Source organism: Triplophysa dalaica, chromosome 17, assembly GCF_015846415.1.
Source record: "Triplophysa dalaica isolate WHDGS20190420 chromosome 17, ASM1584641v1, whole genome shotgun sequence".
Taxonomy (NCBI): Eukaryota; Metazoa; Chordata; class Actinopteri; order Cypriniformes; family Nemacheilidae; genus Triplophysa; species Triplophysa dalaica.
The window spans coordinates 4,023,728-4,046,859 of record NC_079558.1 but is presented as its reverse complement, the minus strand read 5'-3'; the positions used below and the strand labels follow the sequence as shown (position 1 = coordinate 4,046,859).

At 38.4% G+C, this 23,132-nt stretch overlaps 1 protein-coding gene across 12 annotated transcripts in view; it reads left to right on the top strand.

Annotated features, from left to right (window-relative positions):
- Positions 1 to 23,132, top strand: part of rbfox3a (RNA binding fox-1 homolog 3a) — a 398,996-nt gene that overhangs the window by 37,619 nt on the left and 338,245 nt on the right. For 2 of the 12 annotated variants that reach the window (XM_056770688.1, XM_056770685.1), the window contains exon 1: positions 15,645 to 15,762. The exons of the other annotated variants lie outside the window; for them this stretch is intronic. The gene's annotated coding sequence lies outside the window, so the exon portion shown is untranslated. Of the gene's footprint in view, positions 1 to 15,644; positions 15,763 to 23,132 lie in introns of those variants that run through there. 12 annotated transcript variants of the gene reach the window in all.

Genomic DNA, 23,132 nt, shown 5'->3' with positions numbered 1-23,132 from the left:
TTATAAAAATATGAAATATGTAAATTGTTAATGTTTTATAATATGTGCATATAACTTTAAGAACTTTTGGTGACATCCTTGATCTGTTTTGTGCTTTCACTGCAATCAACAACGCATTAATTCTGTCAATTCTGGGAACGTATCATTAATACGGTTTACACTTCAGTGTGCATCAGGGTTAGATTAGTATCACATTGTGAGTGTCTGGTGTCCTACGTGCTGTCTCTTCGGAGTATCGGCTTTGCTGTTTGTGGCGGTCAGCGGGGTTACTGGTTTTGCAAGTTAAATACAGGAAGGTGAGGATGCGCTTATCTCTGGCTGACAAGTGCTATCTGTGTCACAAACGGGTGCAAGGTGCACTCTGTGCTCTGGCTGCCCCGCTCTGGAAATAACATTGATTGACAATGGCTTGCCCACAACTACCCAGAATCCTTTTTGCCTAGAGCCCCTCCGGCCCAGATTAGTATACAGAACTGACCAGTGCAAAATGTTTAGGCACACTTTAAATGAGATTGCCAATTATTTGAATTATACAGACGTTGTCCTGTTTACACCCATTCACTTCGAACCACAAAAGAGAGACAGAATGTCATTATACTGAAGTCCGAGTGAAATATTTGTTACCTTGTCCATCCAGAGAGCACCGGTGGTCGAATGTGTGGTAAACTCGCATTCGATTAGGTTCAGACGGCCTTTCCTTCATTCACTGGGGGCCAGTCGCCTGGCAAGCTTAATACAAATTGTAATTGGGTGCCATAAATCGCACACAGCGACAGGGTAGGTCAAGGCCCAGAGACAAGATTACTAAAGCATTACGGTCAATCAAAAGAGTCCTTGAATTGGAAGATTTTAATTAGAGTTTGGTTCGTGTGTGTGCGCGCACGCGCGCAATGTCTCTTTGTTCTTTTAAAGCTGTATTGAAATTTTGGAAACTGAAATTGGAATCAATTAAACCTCAGCGGTGGAAGTTTAAATGCCAATGTGGATGCTAATAAAATGTCTCGGCTTCGGCAGTGTCAGTAATACAGTGATTAAAAATGTATCTTAATTGGCAATATTCATGCGATTCACCGCAACGTTCGGGTTAATGTTGGAGACGGGGGGAGACGTCCTCCGAGTGCTCCTTATAAACCCTGTGTCTCCTGTCTGTGCCGAGAGTGTATTTGCACGGGGGAAGGTTTGGCTCTGTTAAACCCCTCATGTTTTAATGGAGCAGATCCCTCTAATCATTCCGTAATCTCTTTTAGGCTAATGTCAGCAATATGTTCAGAGAATTATTGCTGATTTGGAAGGCACTTTAAGTTTGGAAAGTGAAAATCTCGCGCGCCGCATGCAAGCTCGAGAAGTCTCTTGACAGATGAAAGGTAAATCTGCCGTGTTTGTTTTCCTCCTTCAGTTTTAGATTTATAATGGCTTAAAAATCAGTTCGTTGATTTCGACGTGTTAAGAGGCTTACAGCTAAAATGTTACGTTCGCAAAAAAATTGCGTAGGCTTTGTGTATTGTTTGTCGCGTCGGCGACTCAATCCACTTTGCGTGTCACGTACGGTTGTTGAGCCTGGACTTTCAATTAACAGATTTCCAAGCCTAATAATGCAGATGTTAAACAAACATGCTGTGGGCTTTCCGAATGGTCTCTGTTCATAAAAATGCATGAGTCCCCAATGTTATGCTTAAGGATCAAACTATGGCCACTCGCCAGTTCGGTCTTGCTGGCAGTGACGGTCCACCAGAGGAGCCAGGGCAGGCCGAGCCTCTTCAAATATTTATTCAAAATGAACGTAATCAAATTAATTGTCGTTATTTGAGTAACGGAGTTGCATTTAGTTGAACTTTCTTTCAGTACAGCTCATTTCTCGGTTCCGTTCCGCTTCTCTCGAAATACTGCTGGCATGGGCCGAAGAAAAATCTATCCGTAACTTCCAGTATAGTTTTGATGTATTGCACAGCATGTTTTTTCCCTCTACACTTAGCCAAAAGTTGTAAAAAGTCATTGAGTAGGCGTGTTATTCACACATGATTTGGCCAAGGGTGGAGGAGAGGGATGTACCCTAGTTTGTCTTGAGCATGTCGGCCTGTCAGGGTCTCTCTCGCTCCATCTCCCACCTGGCCCAATGAGATAGCAGGTGTTGGGAGAGAGTTCCCAGAGGACCGCTGTAGACAACCGTCTACATTTCTCTCTCTCTGTATCTCTCTCTCTTTCTCACTTTCTCTCTCTGGATCTCTTCCTGACATGGCTGCTGTAGACAACCATCTACATTTCTCTCTCTTTCTCACTCTCTCTCTCTAACTCTCTCACTTTCTCTCTCTGCATCTCTTCCTGACATGGCCGGCTTAGCAAACAAATGTAAGGTTTGGAGGGCCAGGAATCTTAACACAAACTGGACATATGCAACTTAGCATATTCACCTCTCCGGTCTCCTGGCCATGCATTTAATTGGTGAGCTGCTGTCAATAGTAGCCCTGTGTCACTGCTTTTCTTATAACATCGTATTGTATTGCCACACATTTCGGTTCCCTCTGCAACACTTATTGGAGGGAGAGAGAGAGAACACGTTTCTTTTTGTTCTTTCTGGGACATAATTTTGTCTTTATTTGTGGTATGATTGATGTGTCTATGAGTGGTGTATCGGTTATCCTTCTTCAGGCTTCCAAATTTTTCATCTGTGTGGAGAATTCTCAATATCAGAGTTTTAGACTTAGCACATGTATTATTCTTTCCTCGAGGGATTGTATCGTGTTGTTTATTGTAGAATTATGATATTGTAATTCAAGTAGTGTGCCTTTCAGGGATATTTAAGTCATAATGGCCATGATTTTTAAAAATGATAAAGCTGCACTTCTGCGGAATTTAAACAGTGTTGTGTTAGAGCTGCAAGACCATTTTTCTGCTCCATGATATGTGACGATTAACCAGTTACTATCAACCAGAGGTATATCTTCCTGAGGAGGAATGATTAACACTTTTTCAACAGATTTAAGACTGCAATTAAGATTACATTTTTAGGGCTGTTAGTAGAAAACTGCTACAAAAACAAGTTGTGTTCGTAGATTAAAGTTGTAATTCTCAAGATTTTCTTTTTTCAGTGCATTTTGAAAGATAAAAGAAATAATTTGAGCAGTCAAACGAATAATCACAATTAATCGCATCCAGATTTTAAGTTTGTGTTAACATAATATATGTCTGTGTTCTGTGCACATTAATTTGGTATTTATAAACACATACACAAACATGTATACATACAGTATATAGGAAATATTTACATGTATTTTTATATTAACAAATAATCGAAAGTATGTATATATAAATGTTTTACAAATATATATATTTGTATTTTATATTTTTCGTAAATATATGCACATATGTGTATGAGTTTAAAAATACCAAATTTATATGCACAGTAGACATACATATATTATGTTAACGCCACTTTTATTCTGGATGCGATTCATCCCGATTAATCGTTTAACAGCCCTAAAAATAATGTGTAGTTTGCTCAATTAAAAAAAATACTTTTCCTATAATTTCAGAAAAAATCCATATCCCAGATGTTGTTAAGACAAGTTTAAGGATGCACATTCACTTTCAGCTTTAAAATGAGTCCGAAAGAAAAAGATCAAATAAGAGTGCTGAGGAAATTCGCTAAAGGAAGCAGGCGGGAATGGTGCAGCCACGGTTCTGTGCCTATGACATCTCTCGAAAGCATTTCATTCATCAAGGGGGAGAGGACTTGAGCTTTGGTAAATTGCTGCAGATAAAGGGACAAACCTTGAAGAATTGGATTGTGAGGGGGAAAGGATTTGAATCCCCTCCCGGTGATCTGCGGCGTACACAAGCCACTCTTGTTGCCCGTGGCTACTGTTGAGCTGTACGGAAAAGCTATTGCCTTTCTTCAGCACACCTTGAGCACACACAACTGTGACATTCTCCTATTCGACATCCGAACCGTGTGAACCGTGACACCAGGTCCCTTTTTTATTAGATGCGTGCACTTTATAGTAAGGTTTGATTCAAACATGAAAGTACATACAAGAACATGAACAAGACATGAAATAACTATAAAGTATGTTTTTCTGAATAGTTGCTTCCTTGTTTCCACGATATTCCCTTTGTTAAATCTGAATGATCAAATACACTGCTTGTACTCAAGAGAGCAATGAAAGAAACTCATGAATGTTATATGAACCTATATTGTTTTGACATCTCCAATGACTCCCAATACGGCAGCGTGTTTGTGAAAGAGAGCCGTGGGACGTGACGCAGAGATTTAAGTTTTGTGTTTTCTTCTGCCCGGATGTCGTTCTGCCTGTCGCCCGCTTTGCGTTTTCACCCAGGAAACAAAGTCTTTGCATTAAGTCCCCTCTGCATAGGCGAAACCATCCATAATGTTTAATTCATCGTAGAGCCAAAGGACAGTCCTTGTAAAAATCCAGAATGAAAGTAAAAATGAAAGATAAAAGATGGCATTTCGCCTTCCTGCATGTACGCGTGTGTAAGGAATAAAGTGGAGTCGGAAAACAACAAGAATCTAGAAAGGTGAACTGCGTTAATGAGGTGAATTGGTTGAGGAGGTAAAAACAAATAAATAATTCAAGTCAAAGTCAGAGGAACAGCGGAGAAGGTCGTCTCTTACCTCTCATCTGTTTTTGCTTCTCTTGTTCAGGAGAGCCATGAGGCTACAATGCTCCAGCAGCGGGGTCTCGCTAATCATGCCTTGATTAAACATCCATTCAGAGAGGCAGGGATTAGGGGCGGTCCCTTCAGTACGGCCCGCTAGACGGGGAGGGAAAGCAGGCTGGAAAGTTTTTTATGTGTCAGTCATGTGGTCTTGCCATTGTTTGACTGCGTTCACCTCCCCAGCCGAGACTGGCGAACGGTTCGTCTGGTGCCACAGCGAAGCAATGCAACCGAAGGGCAACACAATTACGTCCATTCAAAGGCCCATCCTGGGAATGCGGTGCAGGCCTGGAAAAACTCAGTGGCACATGTGCAGAATCTGTCCGGTGCCATGTGACCCAGAGGAGAGCATCCTGGCACATTGGATGTTTTGGTGTTCAAGGGCAGGATGACTTTTATTTACAGAGACCAAAGAGTGTGGCATTAATGCTGTTTGTTTATTGTTTAGATAAGTACAGTATGTTCTTTATCTCAGAAATCACCCTATCATGAATTTTTGCTTATCCAAAAAAAGCTTAATGGAAAGAACATTTCGTGAGAACATATATTTTTAAGATTAACGAATCAAGGCCACGTCAAAGATTTACAAACTTGGAAACTTTAGCCTGTATTTTACAGTCACAAAATTATATGTATTTTAAGCAACATATTTTGTTCATCAAGCAGTTTTTTCTTTATAGACTGAAAGGCTTGTAAACTAAAAGTTTGAGTATTTTCATTTCTGGTCATAAATTGGCAGTAATATCTGTAAAGAAATTTGCATAACATAAAAAACAAATGGTTGCAAGGTTTAAAATACATTTACATAATCAACAAACATAACAGATTACATTAACAAAATGTGACACATTCTTAAGCATTAGCCTTTTTCTTGCTATTTTTCTTTTTAATTATTGTTTCTTTAAATGGACTCTGCAAACTTGGATAACTCTTTACGTACTACCAGGAAAAAATAAAAAGTTTAATGTTGCCAAGGGCGAGAGCTCACCTAGCAGTGCTCAAGAGGAAAATGGAGTTCATTGGTAATGATCCACAGAAACGTTTAAATTGTGCAGATTTATATTAACTTTATGTCTGCTCCAGAGTACTATAGTGCACCCAATACATACTTTACACTTACTTTTTTACTCCATACTTTTAAATCCTTACTTTTTAAGCTACAACAATAAAACAAATAATCTGTCTCGTTCTTAAAATCCTAATGAACTTGCTTGAATGTAGTTTTCTTTAATGTACACATTTTTATTGAAATATAAGGCAGGAAATATTGAGGAGCTCATGCCTTATTTTTTTAATTGTCAGTAACCTTTAATTTATATGATGAACATGATATGCATCTTACCAGATATAGGTGATTTAAGGATGTTTTTCCTTTAGGAGTAAGTTCAGTGTGAGTCATCAATAAGTTGGCCTGTATTGCAGGAAAGATCTAATTTTACAAGTAAATATATCTGCCAAGTCAATTTTTTCGATATTCAAAGCCATCCTACAGATGAATGAAAGCCGAGAGACATGGACATAAAGCCACAACACTCATTTTCAATTCATAGGGTCTCAAAGATCAGTAAAATGCATGCGTGGAGTGATTCAGGAAAGATCTAGGGGACAGTGTAGCCCCAAACACACATGACCTTGTTCTGTGATGATGAGCATTTTAAGTTCAGACTCCGCCGTCATGGTGACGCTTGAGTTATTAAGTGGATTTCTCTCATGTTATTGAATGATTCATCTCAAATCTCTGGAGATGACAGTTACGTCTAAATTAAATTATATGACTTCATCAATCAGTTTGAGATTCTTTAGGTCAGAACTGCTGCAGGGGCTGAACGTGGTTTCGTACACTATGCGTGTGTGTGTTGGTGCGGGCTATTATATAGAAACAGTGTGTTTCGGAGCATGACATTGCTCTGGGCCTTTTATTCTGCTTGTTACAGTGTTAAACTATTTCATTTATTCAGCTTGATTCTTGCTGAGAGCTCATTTTTTCTATCGGATGGAGAGGGCGACCAGCTCAGGAGGGGCGTAATGAAATTGCCCAAATGTTCTTGCATCCCAGACTCTAATTCAAGTGTATTGTTCATTATTGTGAGACTGTAATTAACCAGCCTCTAAATGTGCCGAAATGGCGCTGCTCTCTGTTTAAATGAAGTACTTGTCATTCTTTTTAGCTCAAACATGCCTCATTTCCGTGCCTGTTATCAATTACAACCTAGGACTAAGTATCGGTGTGCACCTTTGTTGTTACCTGGCATAATTTCTTTGGCTGCTAAAACAACCTGGGCAGCATGTGCATATCCACCGTGTATGCGGACATGCAATTTTGGCAGCGTTGGGATACAAAGGACTGGTTTTGGATCCTTCGAGCCGATGATTGTCCCTTTATTTAATTTGAAGGTGGTTAGGTGGGGAGCGAATTGGTACTGTAATTGACAGAGATTGCTGTAGGATTCAGTGCTAATGTGCTTGGAGAAGTTGTCTCTCACAGCTTTGAGAATGGGTTGAATAAACTTGAGAATCAGTATCAAGACTTTCTTAAAAAACAGTTCACACAAAAATGAAAAATTAATTTATTTACCCTCGAAGAAGACATTTGTAGAAGATATTTTGAAGAATGTCGGTAACCCAGCAACACTGACTTCTATTCTATTGATTTGTTAATGTGTAAACTAAACATGTCTTAAAATATAAAGTTTAAATGATGACAGAAATCTTGTTTTTGGTAAACAATCCCTTTAAAGGATTTTTTATTCTGTGACTACAACTTTCATAAGAATAATAGTCTATTTTGCCATTTAAAAAATAGTGGAAATTCATCACCATTATACAAAATTATTGTTTTTGTGTGTACTTTGCGTATATGTCCTCACAAATACAGTGAAATATAAAAAAATCTCACAGTTTACGGGTTTGTGGATGTTTGATGGCATTCTTAGCGTGTTTCTTTACATCTATTCATTTCAGCTGACTTCTAAGATGGTTTTCTGTAGAGGTAGTGTGTAAGTAGTGTATCCTAGTATGAAAATTATGAATGTCAATGAGAGGTCCTCACTAATGTAGACTCGATGCGTGTGATTGTGCGTTTAAATAGCTGAATGTTCAGAGTTCATCTCTAGATGATTGTCAAGGTGAGTAATCAATAAGGATGTGAAGTGCCTTATCTCTTCCTTTGTGTCAATATCGCCAACATCTGTGTTAGTCATCTGATAAACAAGCTTTCACAAAGCTCCCCTCAAAACAAGCTGTAAGCGCTACTAGCGACATCGTAGTTCCTTCAGGGCTTGTGGAATAAAGGGGTCATATGACGTGAATGCCTGTTTTTCTTTGTCTTTGGTGTGTTATAAGTTGCCAATGCATGTATTAAACACTTGAAATTGCAAAAATGATAGTATTCGAACAAAAGATGCATTCTATCTAAAAGCGAGACCTTCCAAATATGGTAAGAGGCATTACATTTCCGTCACACGCTTGCAGTATTCGACCAATCACTACGCACTGGTTAACTGGCCAATCATAGCACACCTCACTTTTCAGACCGACGAGCAGAGAGGCGGGCAAGGGGAGATGCAAACATCCACTGTATGTGGAAATATAGCGCTTTAAACCTTTAATTGTTTATAAACATTGCATTACATCTAAAACAAAAGAGAATATTCGTTTTAGCAGTGACATATGACCCCTTTAAAGGAACAGTTCACCCAAAATTGAAAAGTATGGCTTCATTTACTCACGCTCAGGTTCCAAAATCTGTACACATTTCTTTGTTCTGATAAACACTGAGAAAGATATTTTGAGTAATGTAATTAAGGAAGTTCTTGTGCAGTTTTAATCTGGTATGGTAGTTAATGGTGGCCAAGAACTGTTTGGTTACAAACATTCTTCCAAATATCTTTCTTTGTGTTCATCAGAACAAAGAAATGCAAACAGATTTAGAACAACTCGAGGGTGAGTAAATGATGACAGAATTTTTATTTTTGGGTGCACTGTCCCTTTAACAGTAAGTCTGAACAAGCTTTTTTTGATCAATCGATGAGTTCAAGCCGTTATTATTTGATTGGCCATATAAAACAAATAGGAATAGATTACCAAAGATTCGCTTTGCATGTGCAAGCCCAAACCTCCGTGAAAATCAAGGTTGTGATAAAATGCCGTTCCTTCAGGCATACACAAATTTAACAGAGAATTTTTATGAAATGTTTGACTTTTCGATAACCGACAGCCTAAATCTATTTACACAAGCCTTTGTTGTATAAGAGTTAATGTCCTGTGAAATTAAAAATCTCACCGAAAAACATTTTCAACTTGAAAAAACAGCATGCTATCTATTTATGATATTCATGCTTGGCCACTAAAAAAAATGAGCCATGACTATGGACAAAAATGCATTACTGGCAGATTCAGTCCGGAAAACAGGGTCATTAAAAAGGGGAGACAGAACGTCCAAGTGTTGACATCAAACACGCATCCTTCCAGCTGTGCAGTATCTCGCCATTGATTTAAATCTGGTCTTGGTTACTTTAATATGTCAAATGATGAATGTTGCAATTAGTGGGCATCGTCAAACGGATGTTACAAAAACATTTCCATCATTGACCCAACACTTTTACAGACATAAATTTATGTATATATATGAAGAGTTTGAACTCCGTTTTTATTATGCTATCCTTGTGTTAGTTAGCTGTATTGTTTTGAGTTATTATGACATAAATCAAAACAAACTAACTTCAGTTTGATTTATATTAATAGGAATGCACAATAAAAAACGTGATTTTTTAAAAGTTTGAAAAGTGGAAATAAACTCTTCATATATACCCACATGTTATGGAAATCCACATTGACAGATGTCCAAATAGGTTACTAATTCTCAGCTGTAGATTCAAGCTCATCTATACCTACGACTGCACCTCGCACAAAGATTCATCCTTATTCCGGTCAACCGCTATCTTCACCTACCAACTCATTTCTGCATGTGAGTGGGGCACTAACCGGGGTCTGCTGTGGCATGTGTTATGCGGACGGAACTGGGTGGCCTGCGCTTAGCATTCCGAGCAGCTTTTTGTCATTGTGAGTTATGCGGCTATAATTGCACAGTGCCGGTGGGTTAGACCTTGGGGAACGTGGCCTTGTCAAGGTGTATTCGTGGCAGGTTGCGTGGCTCTGCCCTTATTGATCAGGCGAGGGCCGGGCGACTGGCTGAGCTTGGGCTCCCCCCATTGGAGTATTTACATGGTAGCTTATCTGCAGGAAAGCAGATAATTGGGTGTGTTAGAGCTCAGGAGGAGGCAGACTAGCAAGGGCAACTTTTTTTTAACTTGAGGAGAATATGATCAAGATGATATGGTGTTGAAAGCGTGTGTAAATGTGCCTTCGCCTTTGGTGCACATTTCAGTTTGTGTAATATGCTTCAATAATATGTGACCCAGTCTGTGAAAACCAGGCTAAAGTCTCACAATATAATTATGAGATGAGCATCAAAATTTGATTTCAAGCAATAATTCACAACGATTTTTGACATGGCCTCAATATTAGAGATATCAAGGTTACATTTTCACAGAAATGATTTATTCACTCTCATGTTATTCAAAACCTATGTATGACGTTTTCTTGTGTGGAACATATGAAGAGCTCTTTTCCAAAATGCATTATGAGTTTTTCAAACCATTTTGCTGTGTGCTAAACCTATTCACTGCTCCATCAATGTTTCATGCCAAATCGCTATATTTCCTTGTTTAAAATGTACTGCAAGATGCAGTTTCTTTCCAAAACGCAATAAGTCCCGAACCTGTTTTTAGCCTAAATGCGATATGTCCTCTCGACCAATCAGAATTCGCTCGTTTGTGGTATTTGTATGTGTTATTTGTTGTATGTGGTCGAAAATATTTATTTTATTTTACTATTTAGTTTGTTACTATTTATTTTATTTGGCTGTAATTTATTTCATGCCTTTGCATTTATTCGATTTATGTTAATTTATAGTATGAGTCCCTGGTGTCATATGTTTCATGTTGTCATGTCTGTTTGTTTGTTTTTAAAAATAAATAAACCAACAATTTTTTGAAAAAAGCGTAGCGTTTTGAAAAAAATAAAAAAATAAATTTGAATTTATAATCGACAATATTGTTGTTTCTTTCAACAATCATTGTTTAACATGTTCAGACTGAGCCAACAGACCATTTTAAAGGATAAATTGAATATTAAAAAAAATGTATGGGTCTAGGTAAAAAAATGTCATTTTCATGAAAACTATTAAAGTGGATTTATAGCGTTTTGGAAAAGAGCTCATCATATTCAGTTTTGAGAAATTTCTTAGTTGCTTTGTCAATACAACGGAAGTCAATGGGGTCCCAAATTGTTTGTTAACCAACATTTTTCAAAATATTATTGTTTTTTTTTCTGTAGAAAAAAGTAAGTCATGCAGATTTGTAATGACATGAAAGTGAATAAATGCTGAGAGAATGCTCATTTTTGGGTGAACTGTCACTTTAAATGCTTATAATATAGTGCATGTGTCATATAGATTATATAGATTAACAATAGTTATATAGATTGTCAAAACATTTCTCTGTGTAACATATAAAAAAAGAAATGCATATTTGCATCACAAGGGTGAATAAATGATGTCCACATTTTATTTTTTTACATCACCTGCACCCCTAAATTGAAGTGTGTGTTTTTTTCCACGCGTACACACGTTTTTTGTCCAAACTTGTTTGAAGCCCTGCTTAGGAGTTGTTGAAATTTTGTTTTCGTCCAAAGGAACCATTCAAGCCTGTTACCAATTAGAAACATTGATCAAACGGGCTCTACTGCAGGTTATGTTCCATAGTCTTCCGTCAACGTCTTGTTCCAGAGTGCTGGGGGAGAACAGGAAAATCAATACCATGCTTTTATGTGCAATAAAGCCGATTCTTTAGCAGGAAAAGGGAACAGTAATCAAGGTGTGTTAAACAGATGATGTGTAGCAGTTAGTCTGTGAGCACGCATTATGAGCGTATGAAATGTCCCATAAGAAAGCAAGCAAATCAATCGCTGTTTACCGACGCTTGCACAAATATTCCATGTATGCGCTTGAGATAAGATACTTTTTTCTCACTTTCTCTCTCTCTCCCTCAATTTCTTTTTATCCCTCAAGGCATTTGTTAAGAGTAAAAGTTTCATATGTTTCATTATTACATCAAAGGCGATATTTAAACTGATTTTCTGATCAAAGGAGGGCCAGAGTTTCCCACTAAGACCATTTAAACTCGTTGGCCTTGTCTGTTTTAGGTCTAAGTGGACCAACATAAAAAAATGACACGATTTTGTGCAGTTTATCACTAAATATATTCTTTACTAGTTTTTAGTTGTCGTTTTTTTTTTAACTGATTTATTGCTAGGGTATTTTGGGAAGTTTCCAAAATGTTCCTATACAAATTCTTACTAAGAACGTCTTTGCAACAGTTGCTATGGTGTTCTGGGCCACCGACAACAAGCTAGCAATGTTTATTAGTAATAAACAGGTTGTGTAATATACAGCCGTGAAAGAAATTAAGAGAACATTTTCAGTTCAGAATTGACTATTTTCAGGTGTGCGTTTAGGTAAAATTATAATTTTTTGTTTCATTCTGTGAACTACTGACAATATTTCTCCCAAATTTTAAATAAAAGCATTGTTTCTATTCGCGTTTATTTGCGGAATATGAAAAAAAGAAAAAAAGCAGGTCAAAAGACAAGAAAAAAGATCACATCTATGGCCTGTGGAAGATGACCAGAGCATGTTCACATCCCCTTCCTGGTGTTTCACGCCCATCTGCGGCGATATTAGCAACTTGTCACGCTCGCTGCGGCTAAAAATATTCTGTCTGGGCTACTGGAGGGGTGGCCATGTGGAACGGGCTGACGGCTTGGCTCCCCTGCCCCTCTGATCAAGCTCTCCCAGTCCCAAGCAGCAAGCTGTCCCTCATCGCCCATCGTGACCTTTCCCAAAGCTTTATCCTGCATGCTGAGGCTGTCTGTTTGCTGCCACCCAGCTGTCAGGTACCAATAAGTGTCTCCACTGTGCGTAGTTGGTCACAAAATGACATATTCTGACCCATGTCTTCCTGTCACCCATGCTGGGATGAAGGAACACCGCTGATGGCGAAACCCACAATTGATTTCACATTCGTTAACTCTTTGTGCATTGTGTTGAAATTGGATGCGTGTTAGTTGTTGTTGTTTGTAAATTTGAAAACATCGATAAAAAAAATAGCATGTTAATTTAAAATAGATATATATATTACTAATATTAAATAATATATTATTAACAGTTTGTTTTCTAAATGTTTACTGTCACATACACAAATCTTTTCTTTTACCTAGTCATCTTGAGTGGTCAATTATTTGTTATCCATATATTGCTGGATGCCTCAAATTCTATTTGGTCGAATGCCCTTGTTCACCATGTGAACCTTGTTAGGAAAGAGAGCACTGTTACCCAAGGGTCAACCATTTGCATTTCACTTGATGTTGAAATGTCAAAATAGCTCAAAGGAATTTCTCTTGTCTACCGCCGTATAACTCTTTGCATGCCAAGCAGTCCATGCTTCCTCTGAGGCACTGCGACGTTTTGGGAATTGATGATTTTCAAGAATTGGAAAAATGGAGAGGGCGGATCAGTCCAAAGTCCCTTTAGAAATATAAAGAAACGAGATAGACAAATGGATTGGAAATGAGTCGGGTTGAACGGAGTACACTCGGTGCATCCGGTTTCCCCATCGACAGACTGAAGCTTGTCTTTAATGCAGCTACATGCTGTAATGTTGTTTGAAATGGAGGAAGAATCAAGCACTTTTGCTTTCTTGATTCCCCCAGCTTACTTCCTTCGGGGTTGGAGTATGCTTATTAAAAAATCTCCCTCTCTTTAATGTTTCGACTTGTTTTCGAAATGGGAATGAGGGGAAAGGCATACCAATAGCTTGAGTATTGAACGTTTTTTGAAAATTGAGTAAATATTCACAAGGGATACAAAGCTGTAGACTGTGATAATTTAGTGTAAAATTGTCTGTAATTGTAGTAAATACATAAACAACTGAACCCCTCGTTCTTGCTGCACTGTACAATACACCCTTATAAAAGGATGGGTATATTTAAAGTAACACACAATCTCTTGTTCTTAATAAGACATGTTCTGTTGAAAGCATAATTTACTCAAAAATGAACATTTTGTTGTCATTTATTAGCCCTCTTTGTCATTTTAAACCTGTATGACTTTCTTCTGCAGAACGCAAAAGAAGATATTTTGAAGAATGTGGGTAACCGAACAAGGGCGTCACCCATTGACTTGCATCAGTTTTGAGTCCATACCATAGAAGTGAACGGGTACTGCCATTGTTCGGTTACCAGTATTCTTCAAACTATCTTCTTTTGTGTGTTTTGTAGAAGAAAAAGTCAGAGAGGTTTGAAATGGGTGAGTTAATGATGACAGGCTTTTCATTTTAGGGTGAACCATCACTTTAAGGACAGATTGTTTTTTACACAACAGTGTTAAGAGTGTAGAAAAAGTTAAAACAATCTGATCTAGTTTCTGAAAATTATTTTTCTGGGGTATTTTAAAGACAAACATATTAAATGTTAATCCTCCAAATGTAATATTTATGACGGGTATATTTTTTTGTGTTTAATTTATTTAGTTTATTCTGTAATGCATGATGTAAATAACCTTTTTATTTATTCAACCTGTTTTTACATCAGCTTCCATTTCAGACTTTTTCGTCCTTACTTTGGTTCTTTAAAAAATTTTGAGTATGAAATGATTATAATTGATTGCAGGTAATTGTGCTCTTGCCCTTCCCATCTATGACACTATTCATTATTGCACACAATGTTGACAATTAGCAGGATTTAATAGTGCTATAATGCTATGGTTGAAATATGTCCTTTTTGGAATGCGGCGACCATGGATCTGAACTAATTCTAGTTTAATTGTTCCTATATTTCAGAGGTGGCAAGTTCTGAAGGATAATTTATTTCCTGCCTAAAAGAAACCCTGTCCCGTGCTGGCAGATGAGAGTGGTTAATTACAGTAGATAGCCTTATCTCCTTGTAATTATTTTGGTCTCTTTGGAATTTCCGGGCGCTGACCAGCCAACCGATGTTATCAGACCCAGAACAGTAGAGGAACTACAAAACTGTACTGGAGATTTGGGGAAGAAAAAGAGGAGCGTATCTGCCCTAAATGTTCTTCTGCGTGCCTATTAAAATGGCGTGGACAGTTTGATAGCTATCATTTATAGCACGCATTCATTTACTCATTCATCAAAAATGCCATTTTTAGTGCATTAAATGAAATGGCCTTCCATTACATGCGCTAACTTCCGAGAGGACCACCTCTCTGTTGCATTGACCAACCTGATTTACATAATACAGAGATTGCTTTATATGATTTTCCTATTGGCTGAAATTTACTCTGAAAGGGCTTTTTTAAAGTTCACAAGCTCTCTTTTATGTTCAAGTGCTTCCCGTGAAGAACCAAAATTTGGCGCGTGGCCAAAACTTCATCACTTTTATGCACTCATTTTTAGGTCTTGCACTTGTGAAAATGGTCCAATAAATCTCAGCGGCATTCCTCAAAGAGACTTTCCCTCATCACTCATGCACTGCCAGAACCTTTTCAACATTCAAATGGAGCCGAGTGAGCTTTATGAAGCTTTAAAAGCATCCACACCTTCAAAATCCGAGCTCCACCGGGTTGTGCATTGGTCCAGTGGTAGGTTACACGAAACCCTGCAGCCTAACTGTTCTTAAACAACAACCTTCTGGTTTTGTGTTGCTCCTGTGTTCAGAGATCAATGTTTCTGGAGCAGGAAGTCAACGGGACCAAAAAAATACTGGAATGCAGATGAAAGAAGCAATGTTCGGCTGCTTGTAGTCATCCCTGCATGCCCAGCAGCTTGGAAACAAACAGATGAAACGCTCAGTATCTGCCTCGCTGCTTAAGAGGCCTGATTGCCGTATCACTCTCATTACGGCCGTGCTTTAAAACGACAAAAGGACAGAAGCTGTGGCAGCGCACGGAGGCAGTATCAGAGCCGTGGCAGAGCGATCACTCCCATTACCTTTTATAGTCAGGTAATTGACTTCTAGTTACTTTCACTTGAACGTTAACTGCGGTTTAGTATGTCTCTAAAAGCTCGCTTTGAAGTCGCAGAAGGTTTGTGTGCCGCGTTTCCAAGCCAGATGGAGCGCCTGACTGCGGCGGTATGAATCTGTATAGACACGCTGATCCGGTGGGCTTTGTTCTCTTCCTCGGGAGGACAAACTGTAGAAGCGTCCAGGAGATTTTACTTCTTGGTGGTTTAATGAAGTTATTTAACTGCTGCGGACAATAGAATTCAGCGGCATTTCTTTGCACACATGTAAAGATTGTTAGCTTCAGTGAAATCAAAGCCCCATGGAACTTGCATCAGAGAGATATTGTTGGGTGGTGGTGTTAAGTCACATAATGGAAACAAATCGCCTTTTTTGTTTAATTGTCACTCGTTTCAAATATAAGTAGCAACGTTTGTTTCGCTTTGTTAATATAATTGAAATGAACTATAAACGGTAAGCTCTATATTTAATATCTTTTATTGCTGTGCAAATATGACCGACTTTGAATTTTTGTCTGGATCTTAAGTTAAGTTAAGTTTCTTTTTTAAACCAAAATGTAGGTTTATCCTTAAAATAAGCAATATTATTAGTCAATATTGGAAGAAAAATAAACTTGAATATAGGATTGAATAAAAAGGAATCTAATTCAAGATTATTTTTCTTATCCTTTTGGCAGATATTTTTGTGCCTGTTTTAAACTACTGAAAAAAAGTACAAATGTCATTTCATGTCAAAACTTCTGAAGGGCCTCAAAACACCCTCAGACCCCTGCGGGACTTCCAGAAAACACAACTTAATATCTTGGGGCATCTTGTTTACTAAGAAAATGTATCTTGATTTAAATTTGTACCACAAAACATGTCAGTTCTATAACTCAAAAAGGATTTGTTATTTTTGAGATTAGCAATAAAGCTGCAATCTTTCGTCTTTGGCTTTCTGTTGCTGTAACATAATTGTAGATTATACACATACTTTATGTGAGTTGAAGCGATTTGACACTAAACTGACATTTTCAGCAAAACTGTACTTGACAGCACTGGTAGAAAGACAATTTTGAACACTTATTTTTATGTACTTGCTTTAATAACTAATTTGTGTTTATTATTTGACCAGAAAATAACGGATTGCATCTGTCTGTTGACCTGTCTGGAACCCTGTTACCGAGGCGTTCTATTTGGTTAGACTTTGGATACCGTATTGCTCATTTGAAATGTTCAAATGCACCAGGTCTCCCTTAACAGAGATTAGGGAGTAGACATGTTCTTCTACAGTGGATGCTGGGATGTCAACAGGGCGGTCCTGCCGCCCAACTCTATTGTGTCAGTGTTAATCGCTAGCTGCTGTTTAAAATGCAGTGAAGTCTCCTGGAGGGTCAGGAAGGAGGGCGGCTTGATCAACCTGCCTCCACACGGACCTCTGCACTGCTGACCGGTTAATCACTGCTGCTAATTACCAGACCCATTGTTGCCGGGTGCATGCAAATGTGCAGTGCTTAAAAAGCACAAGGCCTGTTGTTCAGCCCCGTTTTCTGTGTTGTTAACTGGAGACTTTTCAAGCTCGTTTTAGCAAGCTGTGCCTTTAAGAGGGTGACACCTAACAGACCCTATTTTAAATAGATCTATACATTTTTGATATTGATTTATCTGTCATGTTCTTGGGCAGGTTGTGCACCAATCATTAATTTACTCATATCTTTCTATAATATCTTTCACCACATGTGTCTATTCGCGAACAGGAAATGTAATTTACTTGCGGGATTTTTTATTTGTTAATGTCTCGCAGCCGAAAGCTTTGTTGTAACGCAAGCGTTACTGAACATGTACCCAGTAAAATATTACTGGAAATGTATTAGTAATTCCTTAGACTACCGCATTACAGCAAAATGTAATACGTTGCTGTAATACATTACTTTCGTAACGCATTACTCCAAACACTGTCTAGCATAAGACTCAAACTTGAATGGATAGCTGAACACTACCGTCAATGTTTAGGCTCACTTTTGTTGTTTATTGATTTTTTTCGTATTTTACAATAATAAGGTAGTAAACTGTTGGATACAATTGGAAGTATGTAAATTGTGTTCATTTTTATGTTGAAATATCCAAATTAAGTTGCTCTGTGCATGCATACTCTTGGCATTTTATCAGTTGGTTTTCTTGGGTCACACTGTGATGCTTCTTACATTTACATTAATGCATTTGGGAGACGATTTTATCCAAAGCGATTTACATTGCATTAATCTATATATTTATTCTCAGGTATGTGCAATACCCTGGGCTCGAACCCACAACCTTGCGTTGTTAACGCAATGCTCTTACCACTGAGCTATATTATTATAATATATTAATATAATGATATAATCATTTACTTTTGTAATAAATAAAATTATATGGGGGCACAAATATAATTTTGTACAATTTTTATTTCAAAACAATTAAGTACACACCTTCAGATCAAGATTTAAATGCTAAGAGGCACTATTTTTGTTAATTTACTGTATACTTTTGACTGGTAGTGTTTGAGGCAATTGGTTTAGATTAAAACTGAGGTTCATCTCTTTCTCCCTTTTATGCTTTTTGGCTGCGGATCAAAAGGCTGTGAGGCGTTAATGTAGCTGTGTAACTTTAATCGTCTTTAGTTTTGGAGTCTCACCTGTGGAGGTTGGCCGTTTAATAGTGGCTGATAAATGCTGAATGAAACTCTCATTCTGGCCCTCTTTCCAAGATCTCCAGGGATCCATAAAACAGAATGATTTCCATCTCATTCGCGGTTTCATTTAATATCCATCCACTGTTCTCACCACCACAACATATGTCGAACAAAACCAAGTAAATTATCATTCCAAACCTTTTATTTACTTGAGAATGACCTTTCATTTCTCAATGCCATCAGTAATTGATTTGAGCCCAAAACAAGCCTCCTTTTCTTTCCAGTGACTGATCTCAGTTCAGCTCTCTCCGGTTTTCATATCTCTCAGTTTGGTCATGTGAAGGTCAAGTGTTTAAGGCGTGACACCTCTTTCCACTTCAACACTTTCTGACATGAATGCTGATTTTGAAGACACTTTCCATTTTTCTCTTGTCTGTACCTCCTGTAACAGAAACAAAACCTCTTAGTATTGGATCATGATAGGACATTCTTTTATACAATAGCATTGCATCTCATGTTCATTGAATAACCACCGAGGTGAGAAAGAAAGGAGGGTCAAATGCAATCCATCTATCCTTTCTTCCATCAGCTACTCATGTTTTCATGAATACAGACTTCTGAATTCATTCGCAAATTCTGAATTGCATTGCTTTAGCTAGAGCCCATAATATAATAAGCAGAGATTTAGCACTGGCACGGTTTTAAGAGCTTGTATCTGATTGGTTGGTTCGGATGAGTAGGTCGTTGTTTTGTGGTTTGGGCGCGTGGTTGATTGTTTTGGTTCACTGGTGCAAGTCTTTACAGTCCAACAACAAATCAATCAACCAACCAACTAGGACTTGTGGCATACTAGTGAATTTCAAATTACATTTATGTATCATCATTATTTTCATGGTAACAAGATAAACCAAAAACTTTCACTTTGTAATGAGTAATGTCCTCTGTATCAGATGATACTTGCTCATGTTATGACCCTGTTACAGTCCAAAGAATTTAGACCGCCTGTCTTTGTGCATCCCCAGTGCAACGAGGGACACAATGCACAATGTGACAGATGGGTCTGCTATGTTGATTTCATCTCCATGAATTGCCGGGTGAGCATAGTGTTGGGTGTTTCGCCAAAGAGGGCCAGATGTGCGGTAGCGCTTTTACCGGGCTGCTGGGAACTTGGTTTGAGATCTCTTTGTAAAACAGCGAGCCCTTATAGAGACCATCTGTGTTCCCCGGGCCAAGGTATCTCTTTCTATATTCATGGCATCAGCTTTGTTTGGTTAGTGTTTTTGTTTTGTTTGTTAATGTGCCCGTTCCAACTAATACTGGCCACCGGTGATTTGTCCCTGATTTAGTTTTGGTATGAGGAGGATGGGAACTTCAACGTTTTAATACGTCTGCAAGTGCCACTATTTTGGCACTCTCTTTGCCACCCAGGGGCCTGGTGGTGGCCATGCCTGACATCTGTTGGCATAATGTTGTGAGAAGCCTCCGAGGCTCGAGTAACTGATTTCTCGAGCTGGGTTTCTTTTTTAAGGAGGGGCTAGGCAGCATCTGAGGGTAATTATCAGATGGCATGGGGTCCGGGTAATTAGTCCCAGCTTTTTCTGTAATAAAGGAGCAGGAGAGAGTGCTTGGGGGGAACTTGACCAGTCTGTGTTGGTTTTTAGTCCTTGGGCCGAAGCCCCACACTTAATGTCCAGCTAATGTGGAGTAATGGTTTAATATATAACTATGCTGTCATTAGTTATTCAGTATTGCGGGGTCAACAAATGCTTGCATGGCCAAATTTTACAGTACCTCCCTTAAATGTGATTAGTTTCTTGTTTGAACAAAATTTTAAGTATATTCTAAATATTATTTATGTAATTCCTCATGTCTTACTCACACTCAAGACATCCTGACTGAATATGACTTTCTTCTTGAAGAATAATGCAGTCAGAGTTATAATAGCACGTTTCATTTTTTTCCCCAAGCGGTAGAAAGGCGGTGAATGGTGGGCAATTTTTGGAAGCTCCAAAAAGTGCATCAATCCATCCATCAAAGAACTGCTCCACACAGCTCCGTGGTCTTAACAAAGATTTTCTTAAGCAAATAAATGCTTTTGTTTAAGAGAAATATCCACGTTGACAGCGCTATTAACGTTAAAGTGGGCGTAACACACACGGTTTCTGCCAATCTCATATTAATCTTGAGTACGTATAGAGTAGTATTGCATACTTCATATGCCGTGTGGCCGTGCCGTATTCTTTTCCGGGAGAATTATCCAAAAAGGGACTAAGAATAGTTGTTATGAAACCGTTTTCTATGTTCTAAAAAAACTTTCGGAAAACTGTACGAAGCACAGAAGTACTACGTAATACGCCCAAGTCGTTTTTTGACAAGTTGACAATGTTAAGCATGAGAAGACAGCACGTTTAACATTGTTAAGAAGTCAGAATGCATAAAGCACTGTTGCAGGGTTGCTTTTATGTGTAGCTTCCTTTATCCCTTGGCTCCGCCTGAACCAAAGGATTGTTTTTCCGGCAAATTACAGTTGACGAAAGCTCCCACACAGAGGAGACGGTCTCCTATTGGAACAAAACAAAAATGGCACATTCGTCACCAAAACTTACGACTTAAGCCTGCGTCATTTGCCGGAAAACAAGCGTCAGGTTCACGTGCAGCCGGGGGATATCAAAGTTTGAGATCAACGCTAATATGGATATTTGTCTTACACAAACACATTTTTTTTTTTTTTAAGACCTGTGTTAAGACCAGTGTCGAGCAGTTCTTTGATGGATAGATGCACTTTTTGGAGCTTCAAAAAATCGTAAGAAAAGAGATGCGTGGTATTATAGCTCCGATTGTATTATTCTTCAAGAAGAAACTAAAATTCAGTCAGGATGCCTTTTGGGCGAGTAAAACAAAGGAAATTTTGTTTTGCCTCTGAAATATCCCTTTAATTTAAATTTAGATCAAATGAATATCGTATTTAATTTTAAGGAATTAAATTTAATGCTATTTTATTTGACTTTACTTTACTATTTATATATTTTTAATTTGTTTTATTTAATTTTAAGCATGCTTCGCTATTCCAGTACTTGTGTCTTATTATTTTTGTTCACCTTCTTGTCGTTCATTCTTTTGTGGAAGGCAAAATAATTTCTCAAAAATATATTTTGAGAACCGAGCCCAATTCTGCAAAAATGGAGGTTTTCATTGGCTGCACGCTTGATTTTAAGCACCTGTTGGTGATAAGTGTAGGTGAAATAGCCAAACACGTTAATTAGAACAAGCAGAGTCCACATACTTTTGGCCATGTAGCTTACATTTCACCGTGAATCAAGCTCTCTCCAAAAATAACTTTTAAACACCCAAAGCAATCAGCGGAAAGGTCTCGCCAGCGTCCGTCACACGTTTGTGTACGTTCCGTCACACTTCCTGTCTCCTCTGAAAGCTTTTCTTCTGTCTTTTTTATCTGTCAAGCAGTAACATCCTTCGTCTCCCCGTACACAAGCTGTAACTTTCTGAGAGACAGCAGACACTAATCGCCCCCCTCTCAACCCTTTACGACAGGAAGAAGAGAGGCAAAAACACGCCTTGCATGGTTCTCTTCCTTCCACTTTCAAGCCCGAGCAAGCCACTGGAGGGGAGGGCCGTTTGACTGGCATGAATAACATAGAACACAAGAGAAAGATGGAGGACAGATGATACAATCCCTCTTCTTGACACGAGCGCGTCAGCCCACACGCGCGGCAGATCTCGGCAGCCAGACGCTGATAGGAAGGCGTAAAATGAGATGTCTCAAACATGGAAATGACTTGTTTTCCCTACTCAAGTTCTCTCAGTGTTTGCTCATTTATATAAGTGTCAGGAAAGTGTAGGAGACGACCCCCCTTCGTCAGGCCCTGTCACGCATGTCCGCCGATCGCGCTGGCGCGTGAGAGGCACGCTGTTTCTTCCGAAATTGTGAAAAAGTTGATTCGCCGGAGCTATTTAGTGCGTGAAGCATACGCGAGGGAGGAACATGTAAACATTCGAGTATCTGTCAGATTAATTCGTCAATGCAGAATATGTTATCAGCGTTCTGTAGATGTGTGTGGTGGGCATGCTGGGTACTTTTGGAACTTTGAGACTGCAGTTTTTTTTGGTTTGCGTGCGGAATTGTTTCCCGGACGACCTGGCGATATGTTGACGCTTAAACGTTATTCATACATCATCTGCATGTTTTGTATCACATATTCAATATTGATTAAATTCACACGTAAGCACAGGGCCAGGCGTAGTTTTTGCACACTTTTTTTATGCGGAGGCGGTCAAATATATAGATATACCGATTTTACGAATATATCAATATACGTAATAATACATTTACAGCTATTTTGTTCTAATAAGTAATAGTAATAGTATTTGCTGCAATCCTTCTGAAACCTTGTAACTCTATATTTTGTGATTTTATTTTTTGCTATAAATCATTGTTATTAGTCACCCTTTATGTGCGTCACTGGGTTTTGCAAATATCCAATAACCAATAAAAAGCATTAAAAAGTGCTTGTCAGCTTTGACAACACAGTATTTTACCATTTTCCGTTAAATGTTCTTCCATTTCCTGAAAAACAGACATCTGAGGTTTCGGTAGGTCAGCGACGATAATCAAGTTTTAAATGTCCTAGGTACTACTTTTAATATAACAGTGTACTACTACAGTGAAAATGTATTTCAGAAGT